Raw genomic sequence first — 6189 nt, forward strand, 5'->3', positions numbered from 1 at the left:
GTGGAAGATGAGAGAGAATTCTGGGCCCCCGAGAAGTCACAAGGGCAATTTGGCAGGCTGCCTGGATACTCCATATAGAGCCAAATAGAGGAGGAAGCAGAGGGACAATGGGCCATTATTTCTAGCTGTGGGAGGTTGATCAGTTGGTACAGGGTGACCTGCCATCCCTCCCACTAGCCTGCTTTGGTTGAGAGCAACTAGATATCAAGTGGTTTTGTTTGCACCCTATGTCAAGCAAAGAGTGGAGGGGCTGTAAGGAGTGACTGGAGTGACTCAGAGGAGAGACTGCCCACTTCTCCAGTCAGCACTGCACACTGCTGCCAGATGAACACACTCTGAGCATGTGACACTGCCTCAAAACTTCACCAACAAGCAGTCCACAACACCCCAACTGAGTACAGGCAATGGGGCCTCCACGACATGGCCCAAACCTGACATCCTAAACCAGCACAACCTTGTCAAATGCTAATTCCACAAGGAATTAATAGAATTTACATACACAAAAAGAACTGAGATGGGGTGGATTTGGAAATCCATGAGTTAAACCAACATTAATCCACTTGTTTAAGTAGAATTTCTTAGAGCCCTGCTACTCTCTATAAGTCAGAGAGGGTGCAACCCAACCCGGTTTCTCAAGAAGGATCTAGAGAGCCAGAGTGGCCAGAAAATATGCCAATTGGAATCAGCATCTCCAACATAGCTGTCCTGAAATTTAACCACTTCTAGGTCTATAGTGGTAACCATGAAGATGTGCTGTTCAGATCTACTGTGGTGAGGTGTAGGACCAGTGTTCTAGCTACTGCCCAGGAGGACCCACTAAAAGCCACACAGCTGCTCCCAGCTGAGGACCAAGCAGGACTAGTGGGTGGGGAACTCTTATAATGGTCCATCCTTACAAAGAACAAGACTTGTCAAACAAGGCACCTTGGCTTGAAGTTGTTTTCTCCTAGCTGGCTCCTCTTGGACTGTCACCTTCTTGGACCACAATCTGAAGCTCTCTCCTTTCTCCTTGGTTCTCAAGCACGTTCCTTCAACATATCTCTTTTTAATTTCACCTTACTATTACTTGGGGAGGCATGTGCCATGGAGCATGTGTAGAGGTCAGAGGACAACTTAGTGGAGTCAGTTCTTTCATTCTACCTTAATGTGAGTTCCAGGGTTGAACTCAGGTCATTGGGTTTTCATAGCAAGCCCCTGTACCAGCTGAGCCATTTCACTGACCTTCTGTACATCTCACACATATTCCTAATCCCAGTTGGCATCTGCTTCTCAAAGGTCCTGTGCTATCCACCTATCTCAGGTCTGCTTACAAAGTCTCACCAGATCCAGCTCCTCCTGGAGGCCCCAGTCACTCCTGAGGACCCTTGCTTCTTCTGATCTGCACTCTGAGGCCTCCCTGTGCAGAGGAGAAGTCCACAGACCCTGGGGAACAGTAGTGCAGGTTTGAGTCCTAAAGATTAAGGAAGTTCCTGATTAGTTGTATAGTGAGGATTGTTACTATTACACCCTGTGCAGCCTGTCTCCAAACATTGAATGAAATGTAAGAGTGCCAGGTGCAGTGTAGGAGCTCAACAGAACCTCCAGGGTTATTTACAGTTTCTGGTAGGTTTTCTACTGGCCTTGTCAGACTAGACTCCTGAGAGCGGTGAGGATAAACTGCACCCTCTTTAATATCCCTCAAGGGCCTGAGATAAAGACTTCACTCACAGTGGGTAAATAAATGATGGATTGTGTGTGTGTGTGGGGGGGGGGTTGGGCCATCTCAGAGAAGAGGGACAGAAGATCCAATCAGAACCATGCTGAGTCTTGCAGTCATTCAGGGTAATAGAAGCATGGTTGGCCCTTCATAGTTATCAGTTTCACATCCATGGGCTTAAACAACCACATATTGAAAATTAAAATATTTACAATATTATAAAACCTAGAGACCAACAAGTAAAGACAGCCCAGCAGATGAATGCTCTTGTTGCCAAGGCTGACAACCTACATTTGATCCCTGGCCCCCACGGGGTATAAAGAGAGGACAGACTCCTACAAGATAGCCTCTAGCTAGGCGGTGGTGGCACACACCTTTAATCCCATCCCAGCACTTGGGAGGCAGAGGCAGGTAGACCTCAGTGAGTTCAAGGACAGTCTCATCTATAGAGTTCCAGTCAGGGCTACACAGAGAAACCCTGTCTTAATACAAACAGCCAGGTGTTGGTGGTACACACCTTTAGTCCCAGCACTCGGGAGGCAGAGGCAGGTGGGTCTCTGTAAGTTCGAGACAAGCCTGATCTACAAGAGCTAGTTCCAGGACAGCCTCCAAAACCACAGAGAAACCCTGTGTCATGAAAAAAACAATCCCCCACCCAAAAAAAAAAAAAAGTCAAGCAAAAAGCCTCTAACCTCTACAACACACATCAATAAATGTAGTTTTAAATTAGCCTTTAAAAGGAAAACCACAGATATCCACTATTCCTTCACTGATGTGGGTCTCTTTAAACCCTATACACCTTGCAAGACTATTTTAGCATTGAAGGCCTTAGCTCAGAGCAACTAGGCAAAAAAGAAAGACAGAAAGAAAGAACGAGAAAAAAAAAAAAAAGAAAGAAAGAAAAAGGGTGAACAAAGGTTCCCAATTAAGAAATTGAGAATATGGAGTTTCTTGCCTAGGTCAGAGCCTGCTTTCCTACTTCATTCAGGATGCCAGGCCACCTTCAGTCTTGGAGTTTTCTTCAGTCTTGGTAGCCCAAACCATGATGGCTTCCAAAGTGACCCATTGTGGATCCTGGTAGGAGGACGATACCAGAATTCCTGTGTTTTCTACCTGTGAACCCAGCTGTGCCTCAGCCTCTAGAGAAGCTTAATGGAAGATTCCAACTTATTTCAGGGCTTAAGGTTCTGCTGGGAGGGGAAGCTATTCCCCAAGGAAATGTTATCAAAATGCAGAAAAGGAAGGCTGGGGTAAGTGCAGTTCAGGCCTGTGTTCATTTCCTTTCTTTCTCTGACTAACCCTGCCCCAACACACACACACACACACACACACACACACACACACACACGCACGCACGCACGCACGCAGGCACACACACACACAGAAAGAAAGAAAGAAAGAAAAGAATGAAAAAACCAGGGAGTCAGAGGAATAATAAAACACCTCCTTTGGGAACCTAGCTTTCTTTGCTTAGTAGACAAGTATGTTTTTTGTAGCCAAGTCTCCTACCCCAGAGCCCCCTTTTGTCAGATGATCTTCTGTGGCATTCGTTTCAGTAGTCTATGTGATTGTATGATTGGGGGCTTTTATTTGTTGCAGAGAAGGCTGGGAGTGGTACCAGTGGTGTGAGGGGAGACACCCTACACCTAAGTGTCCTGGAGATGCCCTACTCTTCTCAATGCATCCATTTTCTCTGAGTTCCAGCAAGTGTCTGAGACAAGTTACAGAGACACACTTTCAAAAGGAACCAGAGCTTTCTGCCTACAGTGAGCTGAACCTGCAAGTTCAGTTAATTCAGAATAACAAGGGTCAGTTGATGAGGCTGATTTGGCTGAATCATAAGACACATTAAAAAGAAATTCACTTTATTCCCTTCCAGGATGTCATGAGTTATGCTAATAGGATGCTCCTCTGTGTAGGTCCTGAAAATGTGTTTTAATAGATGAGAATGATTCCAAAGTCAACTCATCTATTGTTGTAGCGCCCGCTAGGCGAAGGCCTAGAGATTGAAATAAAGACAAAACAGCAGGTCATTCGTTCAATGGCTATGTCGGAACACCAGATGCTGAATGCCATTTATTGAGGGGATGGAAGTGCTTAAATACTGACTTACAGCACAGTGGAAAATTACAGGAATTTTAGGCTTAGCTCCTCTCTACAAGGTGTGTATAGTCACGAGGTGTGTGTTATCAAAACAGGAAGAGTACCAATAACAGCCTTGGGGCAAGGAATTCCAGCCAACAGCTTCAGGCTTGCTCAAGGCGCCTCAGGGGTCCATACAGGGTCCTACAGGCCTTTCTTTTAATATAAACTAACATCTGCCTTAGGTGGCAGAGGACATCAGCATAATTCCTTACCTGTCATTGGAGAGGTCATCCAGGTCCATAACCTTCCTGTCTTAGGTTGGATATTTGCCCCTTCTGCCTTACCTGTCTCTGGTGAATAGTTTGTCAGCCACACGTGGGCAGAGGCATTTTCTCTTGAGCCAAAGACAGTAGACTCAGTCTTGTTTGAAAGTTGGCCTGGGCCTGTCTAATGCTGTGGCGAAGTAGCACCAAGTGCAAGCACCAATGAGAGAGATTGCCCAATCTCTAAATAATCTGCCTGCAAGTTGAAGTCCTTGTAAAAGGTCTTCTGCACTGGCAGGTGGCACTCAGGTTTCTTTGATGTTAATGATCTGCATGGCTAAAGCATGTGTATAATTTAAAAACTGATCACTTAAGGATTTCTGGAGAAAATGATGCATTAACACAGATATATGTGAAAGACAGAGAGCGAGAAGCCATATGAGTCTCTCACAAAAAATTCAAGTGTTCCTATAGGAGGTTAGTTTGCAGATTTAGTTTAAAAATTCCAATTTTTAAGCTAGATAATCAAGTGTGTTTTGTGTGGCTAAGCCAAATCACCTGATAGTTGATCCATTGTGCTTGCAGTATTTACAGATTGGGAGAGGGCTATGGTAGAAATTGTTGCTTCAGTGGCCTAGGCGGCACTGGCAGCTGTGATCCCGGAATCTCCTTTCCTCTCTGCTGCACACCTGGGTACCTGGCCCACAACAGCTGTTACAGTCGGCAGACCTGCTGAGAACAATTGAAACTTTCTCCAAAATTAGTAGCATTGGTTACAACAAAAGGGGAACCAGGTTACAAGTGCCTGACAGGAAGGTGAAATTCTTGTCCTTTGTGTTGGGAACCAGCAGTCTGCTGACCCCGCCCCCTGATGATAGCCAGGATGCTCATGGCCATGTCTTCTCTCTACTTCATGACTTAACTGGCTGCCAGGGGACTCAGTTAGGCATGCACAAGTTTCCTTTTTAAAGCAAGTGTGCCTCTCTCTCTTGCTTTTTTTGTCTCTCTCCTGCTTTTGGTTGGCCACCAGCTACTCCCCTTTTTCTCCCCTCAATAAACTCCACATGGGCGCTGAGTCTCGTGTTTGTGTTTCCTAGGCAATAATTATAACAAAAGAACAACACTTTGGATCAAAGTGTAAATTTATAGCCTCTTGATCCAAACTATAATTAGTGGTCAGGAAAAAGGGCCACATATGGCTACTCAGACCCACAGGCATCAGAATGGGTAGATTCTTGAAGGCCCATTAGACCTTCTTTCTGGCTGTTACAATCACAGTCCCTCCCCATATGGCAAATCAGATGCTCAGGCACCCAAACAGGGTTATCTGCATCTTGTGGAAAGACATAAACCTCGGGGCCATACTAGAACTGGGTCAGGGCCGCACCATTTTCCAGTAGTGACATTCTTCCACATAACTGAGCCATAGTTGGATGACCGAGGGTGCCAATGCCTGTCAGCCACAGATCGAGCAGCACCATCAATAGTTAAAAAAATTTAAAATATAAAGGACAAGAGAAAGGTGATTATGAGGAGACCCTGTAAACTCCCCCTTTTTTGTTTTATGGAGATAGGCTTTAATTGTGTGATGTGCATGCTCCACCATGGCCTGACCCTGAGGATTGTAAGGGATGCCTGTATTTTGTAAGATAAAAAAATTTTTGCAAAAAGAGTTGAAACCCTAACTAGTATAAGCAGGGCCATTATCAGTTTTTAATTGTCTAGGCATTCCCATATAAGCAAAGGCTTGTAAACAATGGCTGTTAACATCCTTAAGCCTTTCTCCAGTATGAGCAGAGGCAAATATGAAATGAGAATGGGTAGCCACAGATACATGAACAAATTGTAGTCGGCCAAAGAAAGGAACATGGGTAACATCCATCTGCCAGATATTATTAGGCGTGACACCCCGGGGGTTAACTCCAAGGTGTGGAACAAGTAGGAACTCTGCACATAGGGAACAAATCTTAACTATATTAATAGCTTGGTCTCTAGTAATTTTAAAATGGAATTTAAGCGACCCTGCTGCACCTGCATGGGGTGGGGGCGGCAGGATACTGCGGAGGGTGTCGAGATTGATAACACAGGACTCTTGCTTGATGTTAAGAAGGCACTTATTAATAATTTTATTTAACTCCAGGGGCA

This window comes from Phodopus roborovskii, unplaced genomic scaffold (assembly GCF_943737965.1).
Source record: "Phodopus roborovskii unplaced genomic scaffold, PHOROB, whole genome shotgun sequence".
NCBI classification, from domain to species: domain Eukaryota; kingdom Metazoa; phylum Chordata; class Mammalia; order Rodentia; family Cricetidae; genus Phodopus; species Phodopus roborovskii.